At 33.0% G+C, this 13,559-nt stretch overlaps 1 long non-coding RNA gene and 2 other non-coding genes across 3 annotated transcripts; 1 reads left to right on the top strand and 2 right to left on the bottom strand.

Annotated features, from left to right (window-relative positions):
• The first annotated feature begins 1,262 nt into the window (after positions 1-1,262).
• LOC148609927 (uncharacterized) lies at positions 1,263-5,799 on the top strand. The gene is made up of 3 exons (XR_015914818.1): positions 1,263-1,359; positions 4,941-5,126; positions 5,442-5,799. It is a non-coding gene; the product is annotated as an uncharacterized LOC148609927 (long non-coding RNA).
• Positions 5,800-12,562: 6,763 nt separating this feature from the next.
• On the bottom strand, positions 12,563-12,646 carry Trnal-cag (transfer RNA leucine (anticodon CAG)). Its single transcript has one exon. It is a non-coding gene; the product is annotated as a tRNA-Leu (tRNA).
• A 469-nt stretch (positions 12,647-13,115) lies between these two features.
• Trnal-cag (transfer RNA leucine (anticodon CAG)) lies at positions 13,116-13,199 on the bottom strand. The gene has a single exon. It is a non-coding gene; the product is annotated as a tRNA-Leu (tRNA).
• Between the last annotated feature and the right edge of the window lie 360 nt (positions 13,200-13,559).

Raw genomic sequence — 13,559 nt, 5'->3', positions numbered from 1 at the left:
GGGAAGGGAAACCACACAAATTAACAAATTGTTGTTATTAATTAAATTGAGGAGGGTGGATTACAATTTCTGCATATTTTCTCATTTTGCAAATCTTTCAAGACGTCGTGGCTCCAAAAAACTGACAGCCCCCTGAATGTTTCTTCATGGAAACTACTTCTCCTGAACTTTATTGTAAAATACGGTAGAGACAAGATACTGTACCTTAATAGAAAGGGTTTGGAGTACGTTGCTGCAAGGCTCAACTCATTTTGAAGAGATGTCGTCTATTGAAGTGAAAAGAAAAATAAATAACATACCTTTAGAAAATGATTTAGTCTCGGAACATGGTTTACTATTGTTTGATAAACTTAAGAAGAAATATGATGTAGTAACAACTTACTTAGAAACTTTTTACTAATAAACATGCCATACCAGTGGAAGAAAAGAATATTATTTTAGAAAATAAATGTAGGTAAGATATAATCAAAAATAAATATGTTGATAAATTGAATGGCCAGGAGAAACCATGCAAATACTTTTTACGAGTTGTATGTAGACAAAAGAGTAATCAAGGGAACCAAGGTTATAGCGGTAATCAAAAGAATGTAATCCAGGGACAAAGACCAGACATGGAAAACAGACATACACAACAAAGAACATAAAGTAACTAAAATCATACATACAAAGTAACAAAAGTAAATGAGCAACTTGGACTCCACTAAAAACTGGGAGCGTCCTCTGCTTTTCTAGAAACACCCGCCGAGTTGCTCATAAAAAGTCAAGTCCGGGGTAGACAAACAAGGGAAGGAAAACTATGACCCGTTGAATAAATCAGTTTTCATGATGCTGATGGATACACCATAACGATCCACGAGTTCATAATAACGGCCATACAACTTCTGTAGTGATGACTTCAATCTTGTAGCAACATAACTCTGTTCCAGAATTGAATTAACAATCCAGCACTATCGAATATTCTCCAAAGTAGATTAAGAAGAGTCGATTATTTATCTTTTATTTAAGAATCGGCCTCACATCTTCATTTAAAGTAAAGTATTTCATTTTCACTTGGTTTGTCCGTTTTATAGAGCAATGTCTATATGTTCTTTTATCTTGATGCAAACTTAATTCCTCGTCTGTTCAAAACTGAGAACATTAGTTGGAATTATTTTACCAAAAACTAGTTGCTCTTTCATTGTAACTATGACATCACGACGGTATGTTTTGGAAAACTAATGTATATTTTTATCTGTCTATGGTTTTGGTGTAGACAGCTTTGCAGAACCGTTAGAAGTCAATAATGGTATTGGCATAGGTGAATGGAAGAACGCAGAATTCTGTGGAAAGGGCCATTATGCAATAGGACATGGAGTAGGGGTGAGTCAGTTTTATAATATACACATTTGTTATCTGGTCCATGCTCCCAGTTTTTAGTGGAGTCCGAGTCGCTCATTTGCTATTGTTATTTTGTAAGTATGACTTAAGTTACTTTATGTTCTTTATATGTCTGCTTTCTATGTCTGGTCTTTGGCCCTGGATTACATTCTTTTGATTACCGCTATAACTTTGGTTCCCTTGATTACTCTTTCAATTTTATGTGGAAAAAGCTGAAACTACAAAAAACTACATTGGTTATTTAATCAAATCAAAGCCAAAATCCCCTTAAAGGGCCCTCATTACAGACACAGTGTATTAAAGTTCATAAACATTTATAGTAGTGTCAAATTGAAATGAAAAGTACCTTAACATGTAATAGTTTATGTGATCGTTATGATAGTCTACGTTCGAAATATTTTAAATGAGGGAAAAAAGTAAAAGCACCCCATCCCACGTCATTTTAACATAGATCTCGCTTATTGGGTATTGCAATTTGAACCCCATACAAGATTTAAATTTACATATACTGCATGAATACAGAACGAAATTTGTATATAAACAGTCATGTAGATATAATCGTATTCTGCGTCGTTTATATCATCCATAAAACCATAACAAGGACCGATTTTTGGTTTCACATATCAAGTGTTTTATCATAAATTTTCTTTTTAATTTTTTTTATTTCCTTATCTTCAGTTTTTATACTCCGCCACATTCGTATATGATTCGCATGATTATATTTTACTACACCACCTATGTTACAAACGGTGCCATACCGTCTTTACTAGCTTAAATCGAAATCAAAATGTATCTCTTACATACCATATACATGTGTTCTGCATGCATGTTTACTTGTATGAGAGCGGAAATTTTACATTAAGAGATGAAGGGATCGGTTAGCATCGAACGTTTTGATATACACGCCAAGGATGTTTGCGATTCAGAAATTTCCAGTTGTCATTCGGGGCATCATGGTTACGAAGTCATGCAATTTTTACTTAAGAGCAAATCACAACTTCGCTTGAGTTCGTACCATTTCGGACTCACTCAAAGTTTTCCGATCTTAACCGATTGACGAACTGTTGCGTCGAACACTTTTTGCTAGTAATTTATATATGTACTATGTCAAAAGATGCGAAATGGAAAAAAAGATGAATATATATTATCAATCATCATCCTTTCGTAGTCTTCTTTATATCAACCTAAAATCTTCTAGTTTCAGCTCACTAAAATTTGTGATTTTTTCCCTTGATTACTCTTTTAAACTCTAAACCAAGTCCATACGTATATTTACGCCAGGGTGAAAATCATAGCGTCAGACTAATTAACAGACTCGGGATGCTAATTTAAGTCAAGTTGGCACGTTTTTAAATTCGCTAATACTATTAGTGACTTCTTGCACTTGTGATTTCAGTACTTTACATTTGCATATGATTTGTATAATCATATATTACTACAACACATGATGTTGCTGATTGATGCCATGTTTACCGTCATAGCGTCATAGTTCCAGTTTCATACGAATCAAAATATACCTCTTAACTACCATACACATGTGTTTTAAATGTGTTTTCTTTTGCTTGTTTTGGAACGAGAATTTACATTAAAAGATGAGATTATCGGTTAGCATTTAACATTATCCAGTTTCCGATTCAGATACAGGGGCTCGATACAATTGACATTATAGATCATATACATTATCAGGACCCAAAGATTGCTAAAACTTGAAAAAAAACTTCTGAAACGAAAACACCACCCGCACTTCCTGGTGACCAATTTATTTGATTGAAAAACATTCGGATCATCATGGTTACGAAAGAGTATTCATAGATTCTAGTGGAAGTCACCCGATTTTAGAGCATGTCCCATTCGTGCAATTTCGGATGTTAACAGCAAGCCAAAATTAGTGGCATCGAATATTTGATGATCAGCGTCTCTAAAGACTTCAGCCTTTGATTTTAATTTATTAAGTGCAATATAAGCATTCTTAATTGCTTTAGAAAAATGACTTCTTCACTAATATCTTTGAGGTATAAAGACGGACATATACGTGCATCGCCCAAGGTGGTTTGGTGCTTGTTAAATAGTTTTTGGTCCGGGTGGGGGATGAGTGGGTTTAGGGCTGTGTTTGAAGCTAACTTAAATTATGCGAATTCTAAAGCCAGAATCGGAACCAAAAATATTTTAGTAACTTATTACACGGGTCAAGGAGTTAAATATAGATTACTCTAAAAATCCTTGCACGGTTTGAATAAAAAAAGTCAATACAATTATGTAAGTTACGAATAAACTTTAAAATTGACTTTGATCGTGTGTTCTTCGTATTCTAGATGCCTTAAAATCAAAGTTCAGGCGATACACGAAACACCGCGCCCTAGCTATATGCGAAAATTTACGAAATTGATACGAATTTATCAAGATGAATAAATGAAATAGAAAAAAAAAGATATTTATTCTACTCCTCCACCTATATCTGTCTGTCAACCTTTGATGATACTCCGGCAAATGTCTTATGTTTACTTTAAATTGATACTCTGAAATATTTTTTCCTTATTTCACGATATTTGAATTTACATGAGGATCTACCGTTAGATGTTCCGAATGCACACCGACTTGAAATAAGAAATATGTATTTAAATCCCCAGAAATGACTTTACAGAGCAATTTGTGCAGTTTTTCGAGACATTCCGACTACTGCGGCTCAGTTACCTATCATCCACACCAAAACATTATTTATTTTATTCAATTATTATTGTTTTATTTACTTTGAAAAGAATAGATTTAGGTAGTGAACATTGACCGCTTAAGGGGATAACTCTTGTTTGAAAAGAGTAAAAAAAAAATTAATAACATATTAATTAGATCGGAACAGAGACTTAACCAATCTTACAACGGCCTGACACCGTCTAAACAATATGTTTGGCGCAAGTCTGAACTATTCTGAACATGACTGAACACCTAAGGAAGAAAAGGAAAAGTCGGGTGACAACGCTTCCTCAAAATACATCAAAATAATCATTAAAACTTTACTGTATACGTGTACCGAGTAGAAACCTTTAATATGTGGCATTGGAACCAAATCTATAAGAAATCCAAGTTCAAGAACACATTTATTAAAAAAACACAAACACACACTGTGATCCAACAACAACTATGGATGCTAATGCAATTTAGGCAAGAGGTAAAGATAAACAAACAATTAAAGATATGTAGCGCAAATTCAAGAGTTTATGAGAAATATATATTTTCTTCTCATCTGAAGAAAACATTCATTCAATACATATTGTAACAATCGATATTAGAAAAGACTGATTGTTCATGAGTAATGATGTTATGCTCAAAGTTAGAAAGAAACCTTTTGTGAAATTAATCCATTCTTTGTTGTGAAAGAGATGTTTCTTTAATATCACAATACGACAAAACTTACAATTTAAGTTCAAATTCTCCAAAGTTGAAGGCAACAAAACAAAAACTCATATTTGAGATTTTAAATATTTAAGCAACGGCTCACAAAATAGCTAAATATGCTGAAAACAAGTAAACTATTTTTGATTATATACCACTGTATTTTTACTTTTTAGATTGAGGAAGAACATAACGATTTTACAGGGGTGAATAAGTTTTGGATAATTTGCGGCGTGAACACCGGAGAGATTAGCAATAGTGTAACATCTGCAACAGCATCATGGAGTGACATTGAGAGGTCAATTTACTGCCCCCAACAAAAGTTCCTTACGGCATTTGCCCTGCAGGTTGATCAATTTGACGTAAGTAATAGCATGGTAAATGCCATTATATGATTATAAAACGATGAGACTAGTCAACCAACACATGACTATACTGAAGGTTCTACTAAATCATTTGTTTTAGTTCCAACTGAATTCATACATTTGTATATATGCCACACAAAATGAAGACGAATATATTGATGATGTAATTTGAATTATTTTAACAACAGTAACATATACATGATCAACATATGCAAGGTAACTAATAAAATGTGTTATGCATTTTTTGATAAGACATTCAGTGATGTTTTACTTTAAAAGTTTGTTAATATAATTAATTTACTGTTCTTTCAGAATAATACCAGTGTAGATGAATCGGGGCCGAATTTGATAAAGTTCATATGTCGCAGTTTCTACAAAAAACACTAATATCTCAGAACACGAAGCTCCAAAGAGAGGTATTACTCATTTGAGAGGAAACTACGGATGCTGGAGTAAAAGTAGTCCTCTAGGTGCTGCGATTTGTGGAATTCAGAGAAGATTGCAATCGGCACAAGGTTCAGCAGGTGACGATTTAGCCATAACTGATGTTAAATTTCACTGTTGTTCTTAATTTTTGCAGAAGAGAAAATCGATGAACATTCCCTGAAGTTTGACTTATGTTTTGAAGGAACAAATATTCTTATTTCAAAGCTAAGCATATTTATGTTTTTTACAAGTTGTAATCCTCTGTTATTCATACAATTAACAAATAATAATCTCAATGTGCATATTATAAGTATGGTATAAAAAGTCATTTATTTAAAAAAACGGATATCTTCTGATTTCAAATTGTAAATATTTGTATGTAAATTATTTCTGTTTCTTGATTTCAAGTTATGTACTTTGGTTTGATGTTTCTGATTTTTACTATTTTTGATAGAATATATATATAAGTCATCCCTTTTCTGCCAACAAATAAAATATGTTCTCAAAGAATATCACTGCACATTGTTTTTCATAATGTTCTATTCAAGCTAAAACAAAGTATCTCATGTTAAAAGAATGCTTACCTTCAAAATGGACATAATCATTGCTAGAAATCTCAGACAAGATTGCAGTAGGCAAAAAGTCAATAACAAGTCAATACCACGGGGCTGTTCCATCAATTTAAGAACAAAAAGCTACATGATTTCGATATATATATATATATATATATATATATATATATATATATATATATATATATAAATATACATATATAATATACATAGCAGGGTCTGAAAAATTCACAACGATGTTAGAACTGTCAAATTTGCGATGCACATTTTTGGTACTCGTACCGCTGTGACATCTATGGCAACACCGCCTGCACAAATTCCAGCGCCATAGACCATACATCGTGTACTAAGTTACAGCCTTAGATTTATCCTACGAGGAGGAATGACTCGGCCAGCGAAAGATATATTATATATAGGCTAGCTGGCCAAGTGGTCTAGGGCATTGGCCATAGATGTCACAGCGGTACGAGTTCGAGTCCCACGGAGGGAACGACCAAATATTTGCATCGCAAATTTGACAGTTCTAACATCGTTGGGAATTTTTCAAACTTTTATATCAGACTGCAAAAATATATATTAATGCATTCATTTCTTGTGTTAATATTCATCTGTTCTCTTTACCTTTAACCCCGGTTTGGTTTTTCAGATGTATAGTATATATATATATGAACGATGTTATATTATTTGAGTACATTTCCCATTAAATATGGTGTTAATCCGATCCTATTGGGCCATTGAAAGTTTGTTTGCTTTTCATGTGTGTTCACTTGCATTACACTGGAAATAACATAAAGCGAAGAAGATATTTGTCATTGAAACATTTTATATTACATTTTTATCACGTTTATCTGGTCCTTAATGCCAGTGGATAGGTGCGTCAACAATACTCGTTAATTTTTCATTTCATTTGGATTTCTTTCACTGCCAAATGTAAGAAACAAAACTAGACGTTACAAAACTCATATTAAATGAACTGAAATGTTACCAAAGCAAAAAAAAACAAAAAAAAAAAACAAAAAAAAAAAAAAAAAAAAACGGCCATGGAAGGAAAAAGTCATTTACTGGAAAATACCTCACGAAATCACCGCCAGTATTAAAAATATACCTTTGATCTCCATAAAACAAACCTAATATTTCGATCGTAATTCCTTTATAATTAGCATTGATTAATTTTGTACCCCGGAGGATCAATATCCGAAGTTACATGTATACATTTCTATTTATATAAAATAAATAATGCTGGTAAAGTCATTTCCGTTATTAGATATTGTAAGTTTGATACTTGCAATGTTGCATATTAGTCAACATTTTCACTTAAACGACATCAATAAAACTAAAAAGAAACAATTAAGCACGCATTAACTTAAACGGAACTGGTTACAACAAAGTTTTTAAAATGTTAATTCTACTTTTACAGGCGATGGTAGAAAGAAAATTGTCCATAATCATATTATATATTACTTTAATTGAATAAAAGCTAACGATATTTCTGAGAACGGTATAATAAAATTTGTGTACAAAACTTCTTTACATTACTGAAATAGTTTCATTATTGTAGCCGCCACCGTAATAGATCTACAAAATCTTTTATAAATTTAAAAAACGATAATAATCAGCTTAATGCTTTTTCCAATATTCCAATGGTCTTTATTTGCGAGCTAAAAATTGTAAATGTATCGCTTATATATTTGTTTTGTATATCTGATGCTCGAGAGACTGATTGATTTTTGAAAATACGATGCCCACCCGCTGTGTCCAAAAAAATCTATATACAATTCTAAAAAAAGGAATGAATTAGATTTAGGCTGATTAGGTTGCATGTAAAGATAAACAAGAGGCTTCCAGGAACCTGAATTGTTCATCTGGTAATTTTTCACCATTCTAGGGCGATAACAAAGAGTTATCCGACAACTTTTATCCCTGGAGACTGTTTAGGCCGTACAATAAGGATAATTTCAGCAATTGAAAGAATTTGGCTAAACCTAAAGGTATTGGAGATAAAATTAGCGAAAAACTAATGTCTGACCCCTATGTTGTTTTTTTAGTAACGGCAGCCATGTTTTTTGACGGATCAAAAATCCCCACATTAGTTGTATGCAGGATACCCTAAAAACATTTATACCAAGTTTGGTTTCAATTGGTCTAATAGTTTCAGAGGAGAAGAGTTTTCTATATTTGTTAACGACGACGACGGACGCCAAGTGATGAAAATAGCTCACATGGCCTTTGGCCAGGTGAGCTACAAATGCTTAAACTTTTCCAAGGGATATCTATGCTATATAAAAACTAAATTACACAACTAAATTAAAAAAGTACGTACGAATTACTTTAAGAAACGATAAACTTCGGTCTCAAAAGATTTGGAACAATAAAGTTAAATGTGTATATTGAATCAGTGTAAAGTTGATTACGTATTCGGCATTCGTTTCACAATCGTTTGATATTCAGGTCAGGGCCGTTTTGACATAAGACTGGCGTGTATATTTGCAATGAATTTTGTCAACCTTCACCGGAAGTGTATCAAACAGCTGATTTGATCAAAATTTGGAAGTGATGTAAGTGGAGGGTTTCGGAAGTTGCCCCAAAATCCGCTTTTGTTGGAACACACACACACACACACATATGCCATAGATGTCACAACGGTACGAGTTCGAGTCCCGCGGAGGGAACGACCAAATATTTGCTTCGCAAATTTGACAGTTCTAACATCGTTGGGAATTTTTCAGACCCTTCTATAAGTTTACGTTATCTTCCCTGTATCAATTTGATCCGATGGAGCAGTGTAGCGAATAGAGTCGTCACATTCTGAGACGTTATATATATATATATATATATATATATATATATATATATATATATAGATAGATAGATAGATATATACATAGAACATAATAAAAACTGGTCAAAATGTAAAAGAGTGTCTCGGGAAAGCTTTTGGATGAAAAAAAAACAAACAACTTCTCCAGATGGATAAACGAGAAAAAATGAGTCATTTTAGGTCTTGGTCTAAGGCTGGTACAGCACCACTTGCTATACATTAATATGCCGTACTGCTATATTTTGACTTTTTTTAATTGTTTTCCATAGTTAATTCATTACTTAATTTTGATAAAAACACCCCTTTTGTTATTTTCATTTAGATTCCTTATCATCTGCTGATGTGTGCCTTTGACAAAGGTACAATCACCCACATCGTACGTGATTCAGCTTCTGAATCTATGGTTTGATCTTGAAGTATTATTGACCTCGTGTACCTGTGAATGTTTTGAAAATAATGTTTGGATCATCCGCCCTAGACCCCTATAACGTAGCTATACACCTCGATCCTAATCCTATTTATAATTATATATGGATTTCCCGAGGTACACGAGTCAAAACGGGGTTCATTCTTAATCTAATTAGTGGCTACATATATGTATGAACTATCGATTTCTCGTTTTGATGCAACATGCTTATGCTGTGTAAGCTATAAAAGTTGCGTTAAAACTATGGAAACATATTAAGGACATTTACTTGTTGCAGTTTTCGGCATAATTCAGCATTCGTCATATTACCCTTTTTGGCAACAACTACGGTTAAATAGAAATGCGATGAAATGTATAAAACGTGACTTTGTCGATACATTTTTTGTCTGAATGCTCAAAACATTTACATATAATGTTGTGCTATGTTTTTTCATATCAAACCAAATACTATGTACATGGTTAAAAGTACATATTGTCGCATGGATATCAACATCTTTAAAGCAGTGAAACCATCATTAAAAAAAAACAAACTTCATTTTCAAAACTTTTATCAATCTTATCCGTCCAAGGCGTTTGCTTTTCTTTTTCACTGTTTCCTCACAGTAACCCATTTAAGAACTTTAACTGGCTTCTTCAATTTTTGGAGAATAATTAATTTGACATAATTTTGTCAGGTCCGATTTTGAACTCAGAAATAAATAAATTAGTAGCATTAACCTGTCAGTATGGATTGCCATTCTGCTTAGCTTGAATTACAACTATGATATATTTGTCTCAACCTGTTTCAGATCACTTTCGTCAGTCTAATATTATCAATAAATAATAAATTTGAAACAGACAGAAAAAATATAAAAGAAGTATATTGTTACTATGTAGAATCATTCCTAAAACAAGCATGAAAATACTCTGTTACAATCTTTTCATTTTAAGTACAGTTTCCCAGAAATAAACAATTTTATTTTAAAATGTCACATAGCATTGATATCCCCACAAAGCTCAAATTAAACTGTCGGGTAACATAAGATTTAAACTGGCATGAGTGTACAGTTCGACATGTTGTCACAATGATGAAGTGATTAACATCGGACAGGTTTTGTTAGAAACTAAAAATATTTTTATTGACAATATATATTTTTTTTAAATTGCCTTGTGTGTTCATTTAAAATAAGACGTTTTACACCACAAAGTTATGGATATGTAATGATATGGAAACAGCATGAACTGAAACAGATAGAATACCAGCAAAATAATAACAATATTAAAATCTTTCTAGGAACAAACACGATCATTTTCTGCTATAATCTTTTTAGTTTAAGTACAGCTTTCCAAGAAGTTGACTTATTTATTTTGAATATCATTGGGATCTCACAATGCACAGAATTGACACCTGTTTCATTATCAAATGTGCTTTCGTTAGTTACTTTGATAAGTATTGTCGGGCAGCATACGATTTGTTCTTGCAAGAGTGTAAGACGGGTAGTTCGACATGTTATCACAATAATGCAGTGATTAACATCGGACAAGTTTTGTTAAAAAGTGAATGTTAATTCCAAGGGTTAGTCGAAATGTACCTATTAAACAATAAAATATAACACCTTTATTCATTTTGAATTTCGTTTTTCTTTCTGAATCGCTGGTGTCAACATTATTTATTAATCCATTTTTCAACGTTCCAAATACAATATATATGTAAAAAAGAACAAGAAGTACACTATTCTCCTGCTGAAGAACAAAACAAAACTACTACAAATATAAAGTGTATGTGTTTTAATATCACACAATTTTACCGATCAGTATATTTTCCACATTTATGTTTTAATGGCGCATACGATGAAATTTTAAAAGTTACAAATGGCATCATTATCGGTGAATAAAGAGAAATGGAAGAGTAATCAAGGGAACCAAGGTCAAATGAATGCAATCCAGGGACAAAGAGCAGACATGGAAAACATACACAACAAAGAACATAAAGTAACTAAAATCATACATACAAAGTAACAAAAGCAAATGCGCAACTCGGACTCCACTAAAAACTGGGAGCATGGACCAGGTGCACCGGTAGGGTAAGCGTCCTCTGCTTTTCTAGAAACACCCGCCGAGTTGCTCATAAAAAGTCAAGTCCAGGGTAGACAAACGAGGAAAGGAAAACTATGACCCGTTGAATAATTCAGTTTTCATGGTGCAGATGGATTCATGATCACGACCATAAAACTTCTGTAGTGATGACTTCAATCTTGTAGCAACATAACCATGTTCCAAAAGCCTATTTGTTAGAGTTCTAGTGCGATACAAAAAGTCTGCGTAGTTTCGGCAAGCTCTGGCATAACTATGAGTTGTGATATGAAAACTCCATACGCAGGTGCTGAAAGGATGTAAGAAACGTCATTACAGCATTGGGTATGTCGTAGGGGTAAGACTCATTACATCTCTTGCAACCATTTTAACTACGGTCGATGATCTTTTTATACGTGTTCCTTTTCACGTTTTAAACATGGCTAATAATGTGTACACATACGCATGTTTTGTGGTTTTAAATTATCAGACTGTCCTTTTGCCCTTTTTACTTCTCCATTTCTTATGAGCAGTATGTATTAATAATGTGTACGATGAATCAAACAGAATATAGTCAAAAACTATGGTAGTTCGTTTCCGTCCCCTGTCTTCTTTCCTCCACATTTACAAAACAGCCTAACCTACAGTTGCTAAAATCTAATTAGTCACTTTGAAAAATACTATCAAGAGCTAGACTGTTCTCCATTTTGTCATGCATGCTCGGTTTTTAATATGAGTTTTAAATATACAAAAAGTAATAATCTGCAGCAACATATACCTGACCGATTTGATAAGATTACTTATAATATACATGTATGTTTACATGTGTAAGGTTCGAACTGTTTCTTTCAATGTTCAAAACAAAAGCAAAACATATAAATTCTTCAATTTTGGACCTTTTCGTCCATCCCTCAACAGAAAAATTGTGAAAAAAAGCATCCTGTTATTGACAACGGTTAACTTGGATCAAAATTATAACGTGTACCAATGCAACAGCTAGATCAAAAGATGCCACCAAATGACAAAGGCTGTATTAGTTTACTTTCACTTTCTCCATGTATGATTAAGGGTACGTCTTAATCGGTTTTCGAAATGATAGAACAAAGTATACTTGTAAAATGTTAACAAAAATAAAGTATTTCAGAAGTGGGATTCGAACCCACGCCTGGAGAACCAGACTGCGACCTGAACGCAGCGCCTTAGACCACTCGGCCATCCTGACAAAAGTGACGAAATTAAAGTCCTTTATTTCTTCGGCAATTTTGAACATTTTTGTATAAAAGTTCTTACCAATTACATATAAATTATCTTATATACAGTTTCTGTGCTTCTCGAATATTCCGATCACCTATCTGTAAAAAGGCGGGAAAAATATTTCTTTCCAAAAACAAAACTTCAAAAGATTAAGCAATTGTTTGAAAAAGCTTTTTTAAAAGAAAACATTGTTCTCCGCAATATCCATTGATTTCATGAAAACACAGGAAACAGTAAACTGTATTTTTCCAATGTTAAAAGCACGGTATTCTCTTGGATGTTGATTGCAAATTGTAGTATCAAAATGACTTTTCCCAGAGTTACCTTTGGATGGAAAAGACTTTCACTTTATCCATGTATGATTAAGGGTACTTCTAAATCGGTTTTCGAAATGAATGAAGAAAGTATACTTGTAAAATGTTACCAAAAATAAGGTATGTCAGAAGTGGGATTCGAACCCACGCCTGGAGAACCAGACTGCGACCTGAACGCAGCGCCTTAGACCACTCGGCCATCCTGACATTGTGACAAAAGTGGCGAAATTAAAGTCCTTTATTTCTTCGGCAATTTTGAACATTTTTTTGTATAAAGGTTCTTACCAATTACATATAAATTATCTTATATACAGTTTCTGTGCTTCTCGAATATTCCGATCTCCTATCTGTAAAAAGGCGGGAAAAATATTTCTTTCCAAAAACAAAACTTCAAATGATTAAGCAATTTTTTGAAAAGCTTTTTTAAAAGAAAACATTGTTCTCCGCAATATCCATTGATTTCATGAAAACACAGGAAACAGTAAACTGTATTTTTCCAATGTTAAAAGCACGGTATTCTCTTGGATGTTGATTGCAAATTGTAGTATCAAAATGACTTTTCCCAGA

The sequence above is a fragment of the Perna viridis genome, chromosome 8, assembly GCF_037379345.1.
Source record: "Perna viridis isolate PV_CMFRI_1.1 ecotype Kerala chromosome 8, ASM3737934v1, whole genome shotgun sequence".
NCBI lineage: Eukaryota > Metazoa > Mollusca > Bivalvia > Mytilida > Mytilidae > Perna > Perna viridis.
The sequence above is the reverse complement of the archived record's forward strand: the minus strand, read 5'-3'. Positions and strand labels throughout refer to the sequence as shown.